This window comes from Marmota monax, unplaced genomic scaffold, assembly GCF_021218885.2.
Source record: "Marmota monax isolate L192 unplaced genomic scaffold, Marmota_monax_Labrador192_F-V1.1 WCK01_AAM20220418_F8-fsc00167, whole genome shotgun sequence".
Lineage (NCBI taxonomy): Eukaryota > Metazoa > Chordata > Mammalia > Rodentia > Sciuridae > Marmota > Marmota monax.
In genome coordinates, this window is record NW_026694116.1 from 2,925,375 (window position 1) to 2,947,019 (window position 21,645).

Here is a 21,645-nt window from a genome sequence, read left to right on the forward strand (position 1 = left end):
TCACGGACATGTCCAGCCCCTGCAGGAGGACTCCTGGCAGTCTCCGGCCAGGGTCACTGTGAACGAGGCGGGGGTGGCCACTCGCCTGTCTCCGAGTGGCCGTTGGGCAGGTCTCTGTCAGTCACAAACCTGGGAGTGGGACTGCAGGGTTACTGAAGAACGTGACAAACACCTCAAAGAACCCTGTGGACAGTGTCCAGTGCAAATCACAGGCTCCTTCTCAGGCCAGTTCCTCTTGTCCCTTCCCCATGGACATGGACCCTCCTGGCCTGCAGTCCCCCTGCTGCAATCCATCCTGCTGGCCAGCCTGATATTGTGCTCTCTAGAAGGTGAAGTTGGCCGTGTGGCTGAAATGACCACCCTGGCCTCTGCAGCTGGGAAGCAGCCTCAGGACTGCCGAACACCACTGTGGCAATGCCAATCCCATCCAGGGCCCTGGGCACCCAGTTGTGCCTCAGGGGTGCACCCCACCTGGTCACAGTGGCCTCAGGACCCTTCATGACCTCCCACCCCTGCTGCCTCCAACCACTGCCTTGGTGTTGGCCTCCCCTCAGGCAGGGGAGCCCCAGGCTCCAGCCCTGGGACTTCACCCCATTTCTAGGCTCCCTGCCTCCCTCCTCGGGCGTGGTCACCGTGAGGTCACTCACCCTCAGAACCTTTCTCCACGCAGCCAGTGCATCTCCGAGGTCCATGTGTGGCTGTGCCCCCAGGCTGACGAGGCCGTGAATGCCGAGGTCAGCTGGCATTTAGGCAAGCAGGAATCGGAGGGACCATCGTCACAGGAGGACGTCCCACGCCCTCAAGGACTCAGCTTCCCAGTGCCAGGGCATTTGGCCCCTTCTGCCCAGAGCCTGCCCACAGCCTCAGGGGCGGGCAGCATCGGGTCCTGCCCGGCTCCCCAGCCAGGACGCGAACACCCAAGGCTAGGCCAGGACTGGGCCCTGACTCCTGCTTCAGGAAACGGAGACCACCCATCCCTGGACCTCCCTGCCCCTCTCAGGCCCACACCCCCCTGCTGCCAGGCCCCACACCTTGATGCCAGGGTGGGCGGGGCTCCGTGGGGGTCCTGGGGAGGCCTCACTCCTTCCTCATGGGCCCCTTCATGCCCAGAAGAGCAGGAGAACAAGTCCCGGAGGCAGGGGGTGTCAGACCACGCACCTGGCACCCCCTGGCCTGCCACCAGACCCTGTCCAGGTCCAGGACACAACTGCCCCCAGCAGAGCCATCGGGAGCACCGCCGGGGACAGGCAGGCCACAGGCCAAGCTGCCACCCCTGCCCAGGACAACTGGCACACATGCCAGGCCGTGGGCCGGTACCAGTGAAGGGGCTGCCTGGTCTGGAGGATGACCTGCCCATCTCCTCGCCTGTGTCCAGATTGTCCACACCTGGGGAGAAAGGAAGGGGTCAGCATGTCTTCTGAGCTGTCCCAGCCCTGCCCTAGCTAGACTCCCTGTGCAGGAACCCCAGGCCAGGTCTGGGCCACGGGCAGTCCAGCGCTGGGTCATTACATCTCTACCCCCTGGGGTCTGGGTGGCCCCCAGCCCCAGCCCACCCCAGTCCGCCTGCACCTCCACCTGAATCCAAGAGGCACAGAACTAACGCAGCTGGCCAGGGGAGGGGGCTGCCCTGCCCACCCTGGGTCGGCAGTGACCCCAATCACATGTCCTCCCCCAAGCTGGGGGCATGACCAACAGGGTCTCTGTCCACTCCGGGGGCTGGGTTGGGGACACAGGGTCTTTGTCCACTCTGGGGGCTGGGTTGGGGACACAGCTGGGCAACAACAGGGAGAAGGGTACAAGGACAGGCAGCCGTATGGGGGCCATGGGGGATTCCGGCACCAGGGTCAGCCTGGCCTGGATAGGAGCCTCTCCTGCCTCCAAGCCGGCCTGGCCCTCCCTCTCACTAGGGCAGCGGGTAGGGGTAGGGAGCGCTTCCTACTTCTGCCTCCACAGAGCAGATCTTCAGCCAACAAGACAACTGGGTGGGCATATTTTGAGCACCTGCTGAATACAGCACAGTACTGATGCTTGTCCTCCAGTCCCCAGCCCTGGAGGCTCAGAGGAGCTCAGAGACAGTGGGCGCCCGGCAGGGGAGCCAGAGCCCTGCCTGCTGGACACCAGCTCCCGGCTCCCCGCTCCAGCCTCCCCCTGGTCCAAGCCCACAGCAGGGGAAGCCTGCCCTGGCCCCCACCCAGCTCTCTAGGGGAGCAGTGGAGCCTGTGGGGCTGCGTCCCCACAGCCAGATCAGCAAGGGGAGTGGGGACAGAGAGACAGAGACAGGCAGGGAGAGAGACAGAGACGGGGAGAGGGAGAGAGGGGCAGGGAGGAGAGGGAGGGACACAGAGAGGCAGGCAGAAAGAGACGGCGGCAGAGTCAGAGGAAGAGGGAGAGGGACAGGGAGGAGGGGACGAAGGAGGGGACAGGAGAGGACAGGCATGGTCCTCAGCACCACTTAGCCCGACTGTTGAAGGATTCCTGTGATTGGGCTCAGGGGAAGCCATAAATCTCAATAACCATCGGCCCAAGTTTTCCAGCCTCCTTGAATCAACAGACATAATTTCATTGGCCGACCGAGGATCCCAGAGGGCCTTCTGACAAAAAGCCACTTCTTCAAAACATCAAACCCAAGTTGCTGTGCCTCTCAAGCCACCCGGGGTCAGGATCGCGAGAGGGTCGAGTCTGAGGCAGGGGCAGGCTGCAGTGGGTGGCCAGGGAGGGCCTGCTCATAGACTGCAGGTGCTGGGGCCCTTTGTGGCCTCCTTGAATGTGACACCACCAGCCGGAGGAGACCGTCCCAGCTCTGCTGGGTCACCACTGGAGCGGAGTGCTCACTCCCACCGGGGCCAGCCTTCCCTTGGGCTGTGGATAATGCTTCTCAGGCTCCTTCTGAATCCTGGGAACCCCCAGGGATGCTCTCACAGCAAGGTGGTGGCTCGGCCACCCACCCAGAGCCACCCAAAGGGAATGCAGCCAAGGCGGATCTGAGCCCAGGGCACAGGGTCCCAGCCTGGGTTGGAGGCTCCACGCTGGAAAACTGTCCTTGAAGGAAGCAGAGGCAGCTTCAGGGACCCTCCCTCACAGAGGGGGACACCAAGGCCCTGGAGGACTCTTGCACAGGGACGCAGGGAGACAGAGCCCAGCAGGACAAGGACATGGGCTCCAGACTGTTCCAGAGAGACACCTCGCTCGGCAGCCCTTCCCGGGGCACAGGACACCCAGGAGAACAGCAGAGGAGGCCTGGCTTTGGGGATGCCCCTGTCCTGGAGATGCCGTCTGGACCCAGGGTGCACGTCCCTGGCCTGCATGCCGAGCACCAGCGCAGCGCCCTCAGACACAGTGAGAACCAGGGACACACCCAGTCGCCCCCACCCTCCTCAGTGGGCCTGGGAGACGCTGGGTGCCTCTGAACATCCCGGCTCCTCCTCAGCCCACAGGCCTCAGGACGCCCAGCACCTCCCAGCACCCGGCATCCTGAGCCCCGGTGGTTCACGCTGAAGCCACGGGACCCCTACTCATGTGATCCCTGAGCATCTGAGGCCCCCAGGTGCTGGGCTCAGGGGAGACGGAGGTGAGCAGGTTCTGGTGCCTGAGGACTTGGTCTGGTGGTGAGCCAGGAGGGGCAGGTCCGTCCGTGGGCAGCTTTGATGCTATGTGGCAGGGACTTGGTCAGGCCTGGTCCAGACTGGGGGGTCAGGGAGGGCTGTCTGGAAGCAGTGGCATCTGGTGAGACACCAGGGATAGCAGCTGCGCAGATGCCGAGGACGAGGGGCCACTGATGCACCTGTGGACAGAGCTGCCCACTTCCAAGGGGCTGGGACAAGCACCTTGGGGAGTCCGTCCCAGCGGCTGGGTCCCTCTGTGCCCTGCCTGGGACTGTGCACTCAAGGCCCGTGTGGGGACAGACTGCACGACCCAAAGGCAGAGACTGAGCAAGCGAAGGAGTCGGTGGGCCAGAGAGTGGACGAGGGATGGAAGAGGGCGGAGAGCAAACCCAGAGTCAGGGCAACCTCATCCAGACCTCCAGGGGTCACTGGGGGCCAGCACAGTCAGGAGACCGGAAAGGCCAGCCTCTCCCAAGAGGGGAGAGGGCAAGGCTGTGCCCCACACAGCCATGGCATCCTGGGGGCTGCCCTCAGAGTGGGCTGGGCCTCTACTCCCCTCCTGTCATCTCCCTCTCCACTCAGACCAAGCCCAGTGGGCACCTCTGCCCAGGCAGACGGCTGACGTGAGGCTGGCCTTTTGGAAGGCCTGTCTGCTGGAAGCTGGGACGTTCCTGAGTGAGTGCAGCCCTGCCTGAGGCCGCAGAGCAGTGGCCAGTCCTGTGAGGCGGATCGTGACGCTCACACCTGGGAAGAGCACCCCATGCCGACCACACTAGGGCAACCCCTCCTGGGTGCAGGCTCTCCTCCACCCTGATGGCTGAGGCTGGGCCCTCCACTTCCCAAAGGCTGTCCTCTTTGACTCCCCAAAGATGCCACCAACTATGGATGTTTCTCTAAGTACCCACAGGAAGGAACCCCAGGAACCCCTTCAACAAACCCCAGGCCCTGAAGCCTGAGGGTTGCAAACCCGTCCTCTGTGCTTCCCGTCAGACTGTGCGGCAGGGCAGAGGGTGTGGGTGCACACGCACCTGTATGCAGATGGGGAGTCCTTCCTTCATCCAGCTCAGGGAAGGAGAAATCTTGCCCCCGAGTGCTCACCCTCCCACCTGGTTTGGGAAACTGCCCCGAGGAGCCAGCCCTGCTTTCCAGTGAGAAGGACCCTGTGAGTGGCAGCTCAGCCCTCAACATCGCAGGACACGCAGACTCTGGGGAGGCAATAAGGCACAAGGTCTCTCATCCGGCCGGGCAGACATTCCCCTCCCACAGAAGAGGCTCAGGGGCTCCTAGGAAGGCTGCAGTTTCCCATCCACACTGCACTGGAGGAGGCTGGGGACACAGCCCAACGTCAAGCCCTGGCCTGGCATGTGAAGGCCCCGCGCTTGATCTCCAGCATGCAAAGCAATACATAAATAAAATAAATACAATGAACTATCTACCCTACTGCCCTCCCATCCGCACATCCACCCCCCCACCCACCCACCCACCCTTCTGTGCGACTGTCCATCCACCCACCCACCCATCATCCATGCACCAACTCATGCACCTTCCCATCCACCCCTCCATCCACCCACCCGTTCCCCCACCAACCCGTCCTGTCCACCTGTCCATTCACTCACACACCCATTCAGAAAGTAAAGACACACAAGCTGATTAAACCGGCCAGGGGCACAGACATTCTGCACAGCTGGACCGTGACCAGGGGCCATGTGTGTTCATGTAGTGGCCAGCCCTGGCCACATTGTGGGGCTTCCTGTAGAGCCCTGCCAGGCCTCCCCACTGTTCCTGTTGCATGTTTGGGGGGACGGCTGGCGGAATTCCCTTCATGATCCCCCAGGGTCCTCCCAGCCCAGCAGCTGCCCCAAGTGGACCTGTGTGTGAGACCTGGCACCTCCTGAGGACAATTATTGAGCTTGGGAAAGATGTCCTATGCTGTCCCCAGGCCCAGGAGTCCCTGCACCTGGATGGGGAGGGGGCTATCCAGACTTGGCTCCGGGAAACCCAGGAGCCCTTGGAAAGGCACAGCCCAGCGCCACCCTGCATTTCGCCTTTTTTCAAGGGGCCAGCACAGGGCTCATGGGGCACCCTGGGAGGTGGAGCTACCGGCCCATTACCTTTCAAAACAGTCACTCAAAAACCTGTCTGTTGGAGAAGCTCCCAGCCACGGCCAGAGGTCACAACCTTGACCCTCAGCCCTAGGCACAGGAGACCACATTTCCAAGCACAGCTTAATGTTTAACTTCCCACGGGATGTCCCGCACAAACATTATCTTTGTGCAAACTAGACAGTTCAGAGGAGCAGACCTGGATCTCCCCAGCCTGGGACAAATGTCCACCCACTTCTGCCCACGAGGTTCTCGGCTTGCCCAGCCCAGGGTTGGGGTTAGGGGCCATCCTGTCTCACCAGCTCCCAGGGGTGGGGACCTGTGAGGGTGCAGCAGGGGCTCCAGGTCAACCCCTCCCCTGCTGGTGGTTTTACCCCCTGCTGCAGAGGGGCCCCCCTGAAGCCTGCCCAAGTCCTGCCCCCACGGTGTCAGCACCCACCTGCCAGGCCCTGCTGTGGCTCTGGGGACAGCCACACCAACCTTCCTGGCCAGTCTTCCTAAAGTGGGTCTGGCACAGGACTGGGGTGCAGTGGTGATGCCCAGACGTACGGGGTGGGTGGGGAGCCTGGAGGGAGAAGAGCAGGCGCTTCCCGGAGCGGACACCTGCTCTGGGTGAGGGCCGTGTCCACCAGGCCTCCGTGGGGAAACACCTGGAGCTGTCCCGAAGGGGCCCCTGCCCACCAACACCCTGTTTGAGGGTCACCATGACATTAACTCCCTGGCACCACCAGCTGGCCTCATCTGCAGCCAAAGAAATGCAGAAAGCCAAGCGTGGACCCGGGGCAGGGCTGCCCCATCCACCACACACACGCACGCGCGTGTGCGCACACGTGCATGCGCACTGGGGCCTCCACACCTGGTCAGCCCTGACCCCACAAAAGTTGGCCACAGACATGCTCCAGGAGCAGGGAGCTCCCTGAGGGTCATCCTGGGCCAGCCAGGTTGGGGCACTTGCTGGCCTCCGAGTGCCCAGGTGGTGGGCCTTCTGTAGGAGTGGGGTCACGGGCAGAGGCTGGGTGCAGCGTGGTGTCCGTGGCCCAGGGTGAGCCCCACTGAGGCCCCTGGGATGCGGAGCGTAGAGAGCTGGTACCCAGTCTGACCTGCACAGGGGCGGGCTTGCCCAGGGTTGATGGCAACAGGCCTCCAGCGCCTTCATAACAACAGGCTGGGGTGTCCCCAGCCCTGAGGAATAGTCGCAGGACAGCACAGGACAGACTCTGCCTTGCCCCCCAGTGCTTCAGAGCTCCTTCCAGGTGTCCGCGTCCACCATGCTGACTAGGGCTCACTCCAGGGAAGGATCCACAGCCCACGACCTGAGTCTGCCCCCAGCTCGGCAGTTGACCCAGGCAGTTCCAGGAAGGGAAGACAGCCCTGTAGCACCTCCCGGCCCCCAAGGGCCACTGTGGGCCCTCAGGTGGGCAGATGCCCCAGCCTGGCACAGCATCTGCTTCTCTGGGTAGGGATCAGGGTGACATAAAACCAGTGTGTGCAAAGAGCTGAAGGGAAATGAGATGGAGGGCCCAGCCCAGTCGCCGGAGGCAGGGCCTCCACCTCTGGGGTCTTGAATTTTATTTCCTGTATTGGATGGAAGCTCGGGGGCAGGGAGGAGGCAGGAGCCCCACGACAGGAGAGAGCATCTGCACCCCTGTCCTGGCAGGCACAGCACAGTGTGGCCATGCTGAGGCCCGGGCCACCCCTCCCTTGATACGCACGGCCAGTGTGAGAAGCACCCAGAGGACTGTCCCCAGTGTCACCCACCCTGCCAGAGCTCTGCCGGCTGATTCCTCCTAGATTCAAAGGCAACACAGCCAAAGAGCTGGATTCCAAAACCTCGCTGCTCTGAGCCTCGATTCCCTGCTGTAAAGTGGAGATGTTGACAATTCTGACTGGTCACAAGACCAGTGCAAGTGTCAGGCAGGCATCAGGGCCAGAGCTGTGCCTGGCCTTCAGGGTGCATGGCAGAGAGAAAGGTCTGCGTTGGTCCCTGGTCACAGTGGCCACATCTGTAATCCTAGCAACTCTGGAGGCTGAGGCAGGAGGATTGCAAATCTGAGGCCAGCCTGGGCAACTCTGTGAGAATTTGTCTCAATATAAATTAAAACTAGAAAGGGCTGGGGGTGTAGTGCAGTGACACAGCACCCTTGGGTTCAGTCCCCAGTATATTTTTTAAAAAATGAAGTCCCTCTTGGTAGCACCGTTTTGTCTTTTCGTGTTCGCAGTTCACAGCAACCCAGCTGAGGCCATGAGGTCCCTGGAGTCCCAGAGCCTCAGAGCACCCTCGTGGTTGGTCTGTGTGGCCACGGGGACAGCAGATGAAAGCTGGGGACAGTAAATAAGCCCGAGGTGAATGAGGTGAAGCGTTCACCTTTGGCCCCATCCGCCGGCCTTATCTCCCCCCCCCACCTGCCCTTGGTCTGTTTGCCTACATTAGGGCTGATGGACAGTAGGACAAACACAGCCCAGTGGCCACTGGCCAAGGGGCCCTGAGGACACGGCCTGGACAGAAACAGGGTAGGGAAGGGTCAGAGCCCAGAGCCTGGGCCTGTGGTGAGCCAGGTGGGTGCCAGGCCTTGAGGGAGGCCATGCACCGAGAAACAGGGACCCAGGGACAGATGCTGCCCACTGCACGGCACCATCAGAAGCAGGCAGACCCCGGGCCCACTGCCTGCTCCCTCCCCCTGCGCGTGGTAGGGAACCCACAGCGCGGGGCCCAGGCTGTGCTCTGGGCCACTCTGTCCACCACGGATCTTCTCTCTACCAGCCACAGCCTCCGGGAAACATCCAAGAAAACCAAGACCCATGCCTACCCTCTGGCCACCAGGGAACACCTGGGTCAGGGCGGGAAGGGCGGGAAGGAGGATGGCTCACGGAGGCCTAACTCGAGGACCCAGGCGTGTGGCTCGTGGGGTCTGCAGGAGAGGGACAACCCCGGGGTGGGGGGGCATGAGTGAGCTGCAGCACCAGGGTGGAGGGGACGGTGGGGCCTGGCCCAGAAAGCCCGAGTCCCTGGGCTGCCTGGCCAGTATTACAGAGGGTCTCAGGGCCCTCAGCCCCGGCGCCTGCAGCCGGCGTGTCAGCTCGGTCAACAGCTGGCACCCTACCTGCCTGGCCACCACCCTCCTGTGACTGCAGGCAGGCTCCTGTCCAGCAGGAGCCCCGTCTTCCTGGCCTGGCCAGCCTGGGACACCTGGGACGCCCCTCTCACCTGCCTGGGGACCCCACCCAGGTCCTGGCTCACCTCAGCCCCCACCCTAGTGGTCAGTATCTCAGTGGGGCCGTGGCCCCTCCCCTCCCCCCACGGTCCTTCCTGAAGGAGGACGAAGATGACCAGGGGCCTCCTCCCTGTGCCTTCACCCAACAGGGGTGGACCTGGCACCTGGTACTTTCTATCATGGAACTGGCCTGAGGACGTCCTGGCCAGCAAAGCAGGCGGGGTCCCGTCCCCTGGAGCCTACGGCCGGGGCTTCGACCACGCAGGACCCAGTGCTGGACGGCTGAGGCCTTTGCTCTGCTAGCTCCGCCCCTCGAGGAACTGCTTTATAAACAGGCCTCAGCTTCCTTTGAGAACCCACAGAAGAAAAGGGCCTTAGAGGCAAGGACTCGCTTCCTCTTTTATTTATTTTTTATTTTTCAATATTTTTTTAGTTGTTGAGGGACCTTTATTTATTTATACGCAGAGCTGAGAATCAGCCCAGTGCCTCACACGTGCCAGGCAAGTGCGCTCCTGCTGAGTCACGGCCCAGCCCTCGCTTCCTCTTTTTTAATTTTTTTGAATATTTTTTTAGTTGAAGATGGACATAATACCTTTATTTATTTTTTTTAATGTGGTGCTGAGGATCAAACCCAGTGCCTCACACGTGTGAGGCAAGCGCTCTGCCACTGAGCCATAATCTCAGCCCCTCACTTCCTCTTTTACAAAGAAACATCTGATAAATCTGTTCAGGGCCACGAAAACCAGTCCTGTGGGGGATCTTGACACGTCCTTTTATTGGCAAAACTAAAAATCCCACTGTGCTTTCATTTCTTGCTGTGGCTACCAGGAAGCTCAGACTCACATTAAGGGACCAATGACAAACACTGGCCCCTCTCTGGCTCCTGAGGTCATGTTCTTCCCCCTCCCTCTAGATTATCCTCAAACCTTCTGCTCTATTTCCATGTTCCAGTTCTGGGTTTTGGAATGCATTATTTTTCAGATTGGCAACATGTTCACAGAAAGTATCTAATTTGTACTATGCACAGCCACTTAACGTTGGGTAAAAAATAATTTCCAACTGTGTCCTACAGGCCTTTGAACAGTAACTGCCCCTTCCCGTGGACCCCCTGAGGACCCCTGAGGCCTGCACCTGGCCTCCTGGCCCTGGCATCCCTTGGTTCACACTGAGGGCTGGCGTGGGAGGCAGAAACTTACCCCCCGGGGTCTTTGCCCCCTAAGTGCCTGGCTTTCGGGAAGCCCCTCCTGCCCCCAGCTGTGCACCTGGAATGTGGAGTTAGGGATTGCTCCTCACCAGGAGAAGAGTCTCCAGTAAGGGGGTGTGTCCCATTCAGGACATCCCCTTCCTGACTCTGGCTCCACCTCACAGACTCAGACGACAGCCGGGGTGCTATCAGCCGAGACCCACAAGGACCAGGTTGGAGCGGGTGCCAGCTCTGCACACTAAACGGGAGCAAGGGACCATTTCCCAGGGGAGGTCTCTGGCTCCCACAGCTGGCCTTCAGCACCCGCCCACATGCCCCACCAGCCCAGCCCAACCCCAGGAGTGAGCAGGCCCCGGGACCTGTCCCTCGCACCCCTCCACGGTGCCCAGCCTGCATGCCGAGGTCGAGCCCTGCCCAAGGCTCTGCTCACCCAGGACCTGCAGGTCCACACAGTCATGAGCTGCAACTGGCAAACTCAGCCAAGGCAGGGAGCAGGCCAGCCCAAACAGGCCCCGTGGGGAGCGTCCTGCCCAGCTCTGGGCTCCGAGCTGCGTTCTACCAGGCACCACCTCCGTGAATCCTTAAAAACATCCCCTCCCAGCTGCAAAGTGCAATAAAGCAGCATAATCAGTATTAATATTAGTTATTGTTATTGATTTCAGCTCTAAAGAATTGATTTTCAGTCTGGGCCCTTTTATGAGGCTCTTTGTGGAAGACAGATGGATGTGGCCCCCTCTGCTGGGGTCTTTGGCCAACTCCCAGGTGAGAGGAGACCCACCCAAAGCGAAGCAGGTTCAGAGGGTGGCCAGGGTGGGGATGCTGAGTCGCAACCTCTCCTCCTCTGCCCTTGACAATGAGCTAAGGCCAAGGTCCCAGAGGTTCCCACACACACAGCGGCACAGCCACAGAAAGACCCCACTGACCCACCCTCGGGGTCATCCAGACCTGTGAAAGACAGGCCATACCCACCCCTGGCTCAGATGCTCTGCCCCACCCAGGACCCCTCATCCTCCACCCCTTCCTTCCAGAATCCTCACGATGGCCGCACTCTGGGCTCTGGGGCTGCTGGACTCCCACCCACCCTGAGCCACCATGGCCAGGCCTGGTGTCCCGGTACATGCAGAAACCAGCTCTGAGCCTGCTGTTGGAGGAATGAGTGACCACAAGCACCTCTGAGTGCCTGCTAGGTGCCAGGTACAGGACCCTAGGACGCCAGAGGATCATCCACATGACCTGGGGGGACTTAGATGGAGAAACCAAGGTCTGGGAGAGGGGAGTGATTGCCACCCCAGCTTCTCTATTGGCAGCCTGTGGCTCCACCCTGGAGGGGAGAGCAGAAGGGGGTGGGATCTTCTGATGGACAGCCAAAGCCCCGCCCTCCAGCCGCTCCCAGAGAAGGAAGAGGAGCAGTCCTGCAGCCCTCCCCCGGCACCCCCCGCCCCCTCCCCCTGCCTTCCCCCTCCTCTCTCAGATCCACTGCTCTGTGACCCCAATTGAGAATCTGCTATAGGTGGGTTTGAGAAAAGCCCAGGCTCATATTTCTGGTCGTCCCCAAACACTATCTTGCCAGTGACATAACACTGGGCTTCATCCACTCACTTCCTCAACCATCCGTTTGTTCCTTAGAAGATGTGCCAGGCAGTGGCACTACCGATGCCAACAAGGGCCAAAGTGACAAAGCCAGGCGTTTCATAATGTAGAGGGTTTAAGGGCATTTGTTTGTTTGTTTTGGTACCAGGGATTGAACTCAGGGGCACTCGACCACTGAGCCACACCAGCAGCCCTATTTTGTATTTTATTTAGAGACAGAGTCTCACTGAGTTGCTTAGGGCCTCGCTAAATTGCTGAGGCTGGCTTTGAACTCGAGATCCTCCTGCCTCAACCTCCCCAGCGACTGGGATTACGGGCGTGCACCACCACACTGGCTCATTTTTGTATTTTTGAGATAGGTCTCGCTAGTTACCCAGGCTGGTCTCTGATTCCTGGGCTCCAACCATCCTCCTGCCTTAGTCTGCAGAGTTCTGAGGCCCCAGGCCTGCTCCACACGTCCACCCACCACAACGAAATTCACAGATCTCTAAAGGTATGGAGCAGGGCAAAGACTGGCTCTGACCCATGGCCCATGTGCTTGCTGCCCAGCTACACACATGTCCACACGGCAGATTCAGATCCAGGAGCCACTTTGGGGTTCAAGGATCCTGTCATTGCTGTCACCCAGCTCCCCGGCCCAGCCCCACTCATCCTCCTGCACCAGGGCACCCTGAGAATCTGGAGGAGCCCAACACTTCCTGGGAAGCAGGTCAAGGTCAGGACTTAGGAGCCTGCAGCCCACCAGGGACCCCAGGGTTCCCGGGCAGAGCCTTAGGACCTGCTCACATCATGCCCCAGCATGGTGAACAGGGTCCCCAAGGTCACCCCTCCACAAGAGGCAAAGCTGGAATCCAGCCCCGGCTTCATGTTTCCCAAGGCCCGGGTGGTTCTGGGTGAGGCGGCGGCTTCCCTCAGTAGTCCCTGGGGCTCGAGGAGAGAGCCTGGGCTGGGGCCTGGAGACTGAGGGCTGCTCCCGGGAGCTGGTGCAGGCGTTTGCCAGATGCGAAGGAAGCAAACTGGCTTATTGCAGGGCCTGCTTGGTCCCAGCGATGTCCCCATGACACTTGCTCCGTCCAGAACCACCCTCTCACCCGCCTGATTTCCAAGCCCATTCCTTGAACACTGCACCCAGCTGGTGGCCACTGCCGGCTGCCCGAGTGGAGGGGTCTGCAGGTTTCTCTTCCCGCTGCAGCAGAGCTGAGAGAAGATCCCCTCCCCAGGGCAGGTGGGCTCCGTGCCCCTACCTCTGGATTCTGTTGAACTCACCTGCCCTGCTGCCAGACTGAACCAGCAGCAAGTGTCTCCCGTGGCCCGGGATCCTCGGTGCCCTGAGTGGCCCTTAAATTCTGCTCCAACTCAGCTAAAGGGGAGCCGGTGAGCTCAGCCCTCTGTCTCCTACAGGCAGGGCCCCTGTGTTATCTGGTATCATTGCTGCCAGATAGGACAGCCAGAAGCCCAGCACGTGTGACAGCCAGTGGACGCGTCCAGGGACTGTGAGAAGCAGGCAGGGACCTGGTCATGCAGGAGGGCCACCCCCGAACCATGGAGGGAGACTTCACATAAGTGTAGACTCAAGCCCCCCTTGAGAGCGACACTGGGCCAAATGATTTAAATATTGTTTGGCCAATTACCAGCCTATAAATTAATTGTTCACAGCATGCAGAGGCGGCATCAGGGAGTGCAGAGGTAATTAGGCACAAGGCGCGGAACTCCCACAGAAGAGGCATATTTTACACTTAAGTTATAATTAAACTTAGAGAAATCTCTTCCGCCCAGTGCACAAACATAATCTGTGTCAGCCTTCCCGAGAGCTGGGCCTCTAATCAATTTATTTATCTGCTGTTTGAAGACACCAAGCCTGTGGCCCCCACCCATCCTCAGCATAGGGGCTGCAGGCTCAGAAGCATCTGGGCTGCGACCCCAGCACAACGCCCCAAGCCCCGGTTTGTGGCTGTTAAAACTTGGAGTCCAGAACAGGCCAGTGGCCAGCATCAGGAGCACAGGAGGGAGCTCCGGGATCCCAGGGCCAGCGCGGAAGTCCCCAGGCAGGCAGGGCTCCGGGCTGGGCAGGCCTAGGGACCGTGGCGCTCAAAACCCAAGGATCCGGCCGGGACGGGAGCACTCTCTTGCCCCAGGGAGGTGGAACCATCCCGTTCTTTAATTGCTTGGCCTAATTAGGAAGCAGCGATGCCCATAAATACTCTGGGCAACACGAAGCCGCAGGGACGGGTCTGCCTGAGCCTCGCAGTTCCCCAAGCAAATTCCGTGACTGCCTGGGAGAGCTGGGTGGAAGAGGGAGCAAGTCCCCAAGTCACTAAACACCGGCCGGTCACTGCTAACTGCCACTCACCATGCCCAGCAGCGTCCCCAACAGGAGCAGCTTGGCAGGACTTCAGGAGACCCAGGCCCACAGACCCCACCAGCCCCACAGCCACCTCCACCTGCAGCAGCCACATGTAAACCCCTGCCCTGACTTCTAAGGCCTCCTGTTTCCCCACGCACCCTCCAGCAGTGAGAGTCGCCATCCCTGGGCGACACCTCCAGCCAGGTGTTGTGGGGTCCTGTATCCGTTCCAGCAATGCTTCCCTGGGGCTCTATTCCATTTCCTCCCAGCCAGCTTTTCATATGCCTGATGGCTACTTGGAAATCCTGTTTTAGACAGTGCCTGGGCGAGGCCTGCCGTTTCCTCAGCTGGGCCTCATTGTCTTGATTTGTAGGAGCTCTTTTCATAGGAGCCTCCATCAGCCTCCGCCTCTGGGGCTGGCCTCTGTGCCTCTGTTGCTCCTCTCCTTTCCTTAGGGAAGCGTGTCCTCCCCAGAGCTGAGGTCTGCCCTAGATCTGAATCCTGGTACTCGTGCAGACAGAACTCTTACCCTTCCTCCTTTCTCCTTCAGGGCCTTACTCTTGCTGGCCTCAAGGTCAAATGGAGACACTTCACCACCCTGCACTGCATTCTGGGTTACTTCCTCCTGGTCTTTCCAGATCCTGCTGGTCTAGAAGCTCCCTGTGGGGCGATGCAGCCTGCTCTGTGAGGACTGGGAGTTCCTCTCTGCTGGGCACTTCTCGGCTATGGCTGCTGGTCTGCCTGTTTACTGTCACAACTGAGCAGGGAAACATCGAGGGCTGCCCGGTGGAGGGCCTGGGTGCTAAAGGTGCTCTTCCCTGCCCCAGCCTGACAGCAGCCCCTGCCTCCTGACACCCCAGGTCAATGCCTCCTCAAGGACGTTTTCTTGGAAGAAGGAGGTTGAAGTGCTGAGGTATCTGGCACGGGCTGCAGCCCCTGGCAGAAGCGCTTCCCCTCTGGAGGCAGGACTTCCAGAGCACAGCACGGAAATACCAGTGCTCCCGCCCCCCCCTGCTCCCCGACAGTACCGCGCCTCCTGGGAGAAGGGTGTCAAGCACTGGTGCCCTAGAGAAAGGCTCCTGTTTATGCAGGTGACACCCCAGCTGGAATCCCAGCTCTGCCTTCCTGAGGCTGCCCCATCCTGGTCAGGCCGGCAGTGCGGGGAATACGTGGCGTGCTCTGGCCAGGCGCCAGGGCTGCACTTCCTCAGGCTTGTTTCCTAAGGTGGAGGTCCGGGCACGGCTTGGAGACCTTCCTTTCCAAGGGAGACAGCTGCAGCTGCCCATCCGCTGGGCACTGCCATGTTCCCATCCCTGCTGCCTGGGCACCCTGTGCCTTTGCTGTCTTTCGACAAGGTGTTTTTTCATTTGCTCTGTGATTCCTTGACACCTGGTTACTTGAAGGGATGCTTATTTTGCACATGTTTTGGCCTTGGTCTGAGGCGTCCCCCAAAAGCAATGCAGGAACATTCAGAGATGAAGTGATTGGATTGTGAGAGATGTAAACTAGTGGATTAATCCACTGATAGGGATCGACTGGGTGGTAGCTATAGGCAGGTAGGATGTGGCTAAAGGAGGTGTGTCACTGGGGGTGTGCCTTTAGGATTTATATCTTGTTCCCCGTGAGCAGAGTTCTCTCTGCTTCCTTGATGCCTTGTCCTGAGTTGCTCACCATGAAATTCCACCTCACCCCAGGGCCAGAGCTTTATAACCTAATCAATGCATCGATCCACTTGAATAGATTAATTGGGCAGTAACGGTAAGCAGGTAGAGTGTGGCCAGAAGAGGTGGATCTCTGAGACTTGCCTTTAGGGTTTGTATTTTGTCCCTAGAGAGCAGAGCTCACTGTCTGCGCTCTTTCCTCAGCCCCACCTTTCTTCCATAACGTTCTCCTCACCTCAGGCCCAGAGCTACAAGGTTGGCCATCTATGGACAAGACCTCTGAAACCAGGAACCAAAATAAACTTTTCCTCCTCTAATTGTTCTTGCCAGAACATTTGGTCACAGCAACAACAACAACAAAAAAAAAAAAAGCTGAAAAAAACAACACATATTTGTGAATTTTCCAACTTTCCTTCTGTTATTAACCTCTAGTGTCAAACTATCCTGCTCGGAGATGATGATTCCAATTTTTTAAAAAATTTTATTGTTTCTTTATAATGATATACAACAAAGGGATGCACTAACACAGTTTAATCAATCTCATTCCCAGTACCTTCCCTTTTCCTCTGTGCCTTCCTACTCTCAATCTTTTGGAAGTACTGAGACTTGTTTTATGCCTTAACACATGTCCTGTGGCATGCTCTGGGTTCACTGCTATTGTTTGTTGGAATGTTCTGTTGTTGGAAGTCTGCTAGGTCTGGTTGGTAGGGAGTGTTGGGAAGTTTTCTATTTCCCTGCTGATTTTCAAATTGTTTCATCCATTATGGAGAGTGGATTACTGAAGTCTCCCACTCTACTTGAACATTTTTCCTCTCAGTTCTCTCACTTTTTGCTTTTTTTGTTTTGCAGCTCTGTTGTTAGGTGCATATGTGTTTATAATTACCACATCTCTGTGATGGATTTTACGCTTATATGATTATGTAATCTCTTTCTTTATGTCTAATAAGTTTGAACTACAGTCTATTTTTTTTTCTGATACCAATCAGCCACTCTATCTCTTGAGTAATGTTTACATGGAATATCTTTTTCTATTCTCTCACTTTCAACATATTTGTGTCTGTGATTTGAAAATGAGTCCAATAAACAGCATATCATTGGGTCATGTTATTTTATCCAATCTTTTAATCTCTCCATTTTAATTGCAAAGTTCAAATTATTCACATTTAATATACATGCTCAAAGTAAAGGGAATACTAATCTGATTTTGCTCTTCGGTTCTTTTGCTACCTTTTTTGTTCTTCAGTTCCTCTGTTACTGCCCACTTTGGTTTCAAATACATATTTTCTAGTATTATTTTAATTCCATTGTAATTTCTCTTACTCTTCCTTTGTTGTTGCTATCCTTGTTATTGCACTTAACATCTTATAATAATCTAGTTCATAGTAATACCAACTTAATTTAAACAGTGTACAAAAATTTTACTCCTATATATCACTATTCCCACAAATTTATGTTGTTGTTATCCAAATTATATCTCCATGCACTGAGTGCCCATCAACCTAGAATTATAATTATCACTTTGTGCAGGTATCTTTTTTTATTCTGATTTGTTATATGTCACAGTGGAATGCATTATAATTCTTATTACACATATAGAGCACAATTGTTCATATCTCTGGTTGTAAACAAAGTATATTCACACCATTCGTGTCTTCATACCTGTACTTTGGATAATGATGTCCATCTCATTCCACCATCATTTCTAACCCCATGCCCCCTCCCTTCCCCTCCCACCCCTCTGCCCTATCTAGAGTTGGTGCAGGTGACTTTTAAATCAGATTTTTTAAAAGGAGTCACAAACAAAACACGCCTCAGTTCTCTTTTAAATGACCAATGAAGCAACTTCTCCTGACATTCTTTTCTCTTTTTTTATCGATGCATTCCTGCAAGTGACCTGATTTCATCCTTCTTTATGACTGAATGGAACTCTATTGTGTGTATATGCCAATCTTTTTATCCACTCATCCATTGGTGAACACCGAGGCTGGCTCCATCGTTGTGGGGAATGGGGGTGTTTATTGTTACCTATTTGTACAAACCCACAATGTGGCAGTACAATCTGGGTAATATCATTCCCGTACTCCCCCACCCACCTTGTCCCTGTCCTCTACTGGTCTTCCTGCAGTTTTCGTGAGATGCACCCCCACTTTTCTTTCCTTTCTTCTCTCTAGCTTCCAGATATAAAAGAAAACACACCACCCCTGACCTGGGTCTGGCTTATTTCACTTAACATAATGCTCTCAAGTTCCACCATTTTCCTGCAGATGACATGATTTCATTCTTACTCATGGCTGAATAAAACTCTGTTGTGGATCTATACCACACTTTCCTTAACCAGGCATTCATTGATGGACACCTAGGCTGCTTCCGTAGTTTGGCTATTGTGAATTGCACTGCTATAAACATGGGTGTGCATGTGCCACTGTAGTGTGCTGACTTTAACTCTTCAGGATGAATACCAAGGTGGTCTATTTGGGTCATATGGTAATTCAATGCCTAGTTTTGTTTTGTTTTGTTTTTTTTAATTTCCTTGGTGGCTGTACTAATTTACAGTCCCACCAAGAGTGTAGAAGTGCTCCTTTTCCCCCACCTCCTCTCCAGCAGTATTATCATTTGCATTCTCGATGACGGCCATTCTGACTGGAGTGAGATGAAATCTCAGTGGAGTTTTGATTTGCATTTCCCTAATCTCTAATGATGTTGAACATTTTTTTTCATATATTTGTTGGCCATTTGTATTTCTTCTTTTCAGAAGTGTCTGTTTACTTCATTTTTCCATTCACTAATTGAGTTATTTGCTTTTTTGATGGTTTTATGAGTTCTTCATATTTCCTGGAATAGCTAGCAGAGGTTTCCTTCCATTCTGTAGGGTCTCTCTTCACATTCTTAATTGTCTCCTTTGCTACGCAGGAGCTTTTTTAATTTTATGTCATCCTATGTATTAATTTTTGGCATTATTTCCTGAGCTTTTGGGTTCCTTTTGAGAAAGTCGTTGTCTGTCCCTGTATATCAGAGTCTTGGCTGTATATCAGAGTCTTCTTCAAGAAGTTGCATGGTTTCTGGTATAATTCCTAGGTCTTTGACCCACTTTGAGTTGACTTCCGTGCCGGGTGAGAGATAAGGGTCTCATCTCATTCTTCAGCATGTGGAGAACCAGTTTTCCCAGCACCGTTGGTTAAACAGGCTGTCTTCTCCATTGTTTTTTGGGCACTTTTCTCAAGGATCAGATGTCTGTACATGTGTGGGCTTGGGTTTGTCCTTGTGTGTTTTTCTATTCTGTACCCTTGGTCTAAATGTCTGCTTTTATGCCAGTACCATGCAGTTTGGGTTTGTTTTGCACATTAGCTCTGTAGCATAATCTGAAGTCAATAATAATCTCCAGCATTGGGTTTTTTTTTGGCTTAGCATTGCTTTAGCTATTCTGGGTCTTTTATTCCTCCAAATTAATCTTAGGAATTTTTTTTCTAGTTCTGTGAAGAATCTCATTGGTATTTTGATGAATTTGTATAACACTTTTGGCAATGTGACCATTTTTAAAGTATTAATTCTAACTGGGTGCCGTAGTGCACACCTGTAATCCCAGCAGCTCGGGAGGCTGAGACAGGATTGTAAGTTCAGAGCCAGCCTCAGCAACTTACAAGATCCTAAGCAACTTGGCAAGACCCTGAATCTAAATAGAATACAAAAAAGGGCTAGGCATGTGGCTCAGTGGTTGAGTGCCCCAGGGCTCTATTCCTGGTACCAAAAATACAAAAAGAAAGAAAATATTCCTTCTGTCTATCCATCAACACTGGAGATCTTTCTATGTCCCTGTGTCTTCTTCATTTTTTTTTTTTTTGGTGGTGGTGTTGGGGATTGAACCCAGGGCCTTGTGCATGTGAGACAAGTGCTCTACCAACTGAGATATGTCCCCAGCCCCAATTTTATTTTTCAGTGCTCTGTAGTTTTCACTGTAGAGGTCTTTTACCTCTTTGGTTAAATTTATTCCCAGGGTTGTTTTTTTTTTTTTCTTTTTAGGCTATTGTGAATGTGATTGTTTCCTGATTTATTTCTCAGCAATTTATTTATTAGTGTATTTTTATGTTAATTTTGTAACCTGCTATTTTGCTGAGTTTGTTTATCATCTCAAGAAGACTTCGGATGGAGTTTGGTTTGTTGATTTGATCTTCTAGATATAGGACCATGTCATCAGCAAACAGAGATGATTGGACTTCTTTTCCTATTTCTATTCCTTTAATTTCCTTCTCTTGTCCAACTGCTCTGGCTAGCATTTCAAGACCTATATTGAATAGGAGTAGTGAAAGTGGGCATCCTTGTTTTGTTCCTAATTTTAAAGGAAATGATTTCTGCATCTCCTCAGTCACTATGACTTTGTGTTTGTCAAGGTAAGTTAAGATGTTAAGGTAAGTTCCTTCTATCTCTAGTTTCTCCAGAGACTTTATGATGAATGGGTGAAGTTTGTCAAAGGCTTTCTCTGCATCTATTGTGATGACAATGATTTTTGTCCTTGATTCTATTTATGTGGTGAATTGCACTTATTGATTTACATATGTTAAGCCATCCTGGCTCCCTGGGATTAATTCAACTTGGTCATGGTATACAATCTTTTTTAATATGTTGTTGAATAGGATTTGCTAATATTTTACTAAGGATTTTTGTGTCCAAATTCATCAGGGATATTGGTCTGTAGTTTTCCTACCTTGATGTATCTTTATCTGGTTTTAGTATCAGGATAATACTGGCTTCATAGGATGAATTTGGAAGTATCCCATCCCTTTCTGTTTCATGGATTAATTTGAGGAGTATTGGCATTAGTTCTTCTTTAAAGATCTGGTAGAATTCAGCTAAGAATCCATCTGGTCCTTTGGTCTTCTTTGTGGGATGACTTTCTATTACTGTTTCTATCTCATTGCTGGCTATTGGTCTGTTTAGGTTTTCTAAGTCCTCTTGATCCAATTTTGGCAGATCCCACATGTTTAGAAATGTATCCATTTCTTTCCCACTTATTAGAGGACACATTTTCAAAACAGTCCCTAATGAACCTCTGGATCTCTGTGGTATCTGTGGTGATTTCTCCCTTTTCATCTCTAATTTTAGAAATTTTGGTCTTCTCTTTTTCTTTTGACCAGTTTTGCAAAGAACCAACTCTGTTTCATTGATCCTTTGTAATTTTTTATTCTTTATTTCATTGACTTCAACTCTGATTTTATTTCCTTCTTTCTAATAGTTTTGAAATTGGCTTGTGCTTGTTTTTAAGGGCATTTAGATGCAACATTAGGGTGTTTATTTAGGGTTTTTCTGATTTTCCTATTACCACTCATAGCTATAAGATTTCCTCTTAAAGACTACCTTCACTCTGTTCCAGATGTTTTGATATGTTATATCACTATTCTCAATTGATTCAAAGAATTTTTAAATTCCTCCCCTGATTTCTTCAATCACCCATTCGTTATTCAAAAGTATATTATTCAATTTCCATATGTAGAGTTTTATGTGTGTGTGTTATTTCTAATTTAATTCCATTATGATAAGATAAGATCTAAGAAATTATAGTGTGTGTTTGTGTGTGTTTATTTTCCAAGAGTTACTTTGTGGACTAAAATATGGTCTATTTTGGAGATGGTTCCATGAGGAGCTGAGAAGAAAGTATATTTGATTGTTGTTGGATAAAATATTCTATAGGTGTCTGATAGTCCATTTGGTTTATAATATTTAGGCCTGAAGAGTCTTGACTGAGTTTATGTCTAGATGGCCTATCTGTGGTGAGAGGTGTGTTGAAATCCCCTCGGGTTATTGTACTGAGGTCTACCTGAGTCTTTAGTTCAAGCAGTATCTGTTTCATGTAATAGGTGCACTAACCTTTGGGCACAAATATTTACTATGATCATATCTTCTTGCTGGATTGTTCCTTTTACCAGTATGAAGAGACC

At 53.9% G+C, this 21,645-nt stretch overlaps 1 long non-coding RNA gene across 24 annotated transcripts in view; it reads right to left on the bottom strand.

Annotated features, from left to right (window-relative positions):
* The window catches only part of LOC124107493 (uncharacterized), a 38,087-nt gene extending 24,915 nt beyond the window's left edge, over window positions 1-13,172 (bottom strand). For 11 of the 24 annotated variants that reach the window (XR_006856433.2, XR_006856432.2, XR_006856426.2 and 8 more), the window contains exons 1-2: window positions 12,977-13,172; window positions 648-4,807 (exon numbers count right to left, since the gene is read on the bottom strand). This is a non-coding gene — a long non-coding RNA (uncharacterized LOC124107493). Of the gene's footprint in view, window positions 1-647; window positions 4,808-6,143; window positions 10,436-12,976 lie in introns of those variants that run through there. The other 13 variants (XR_006856431.2, XR_006856413.2, XR_006856425.2 and 10 more) reach the window with 9 other exon arrangements.
* Window positions 13,173-21,645: the final 8,473 nt, after the last annotated feature.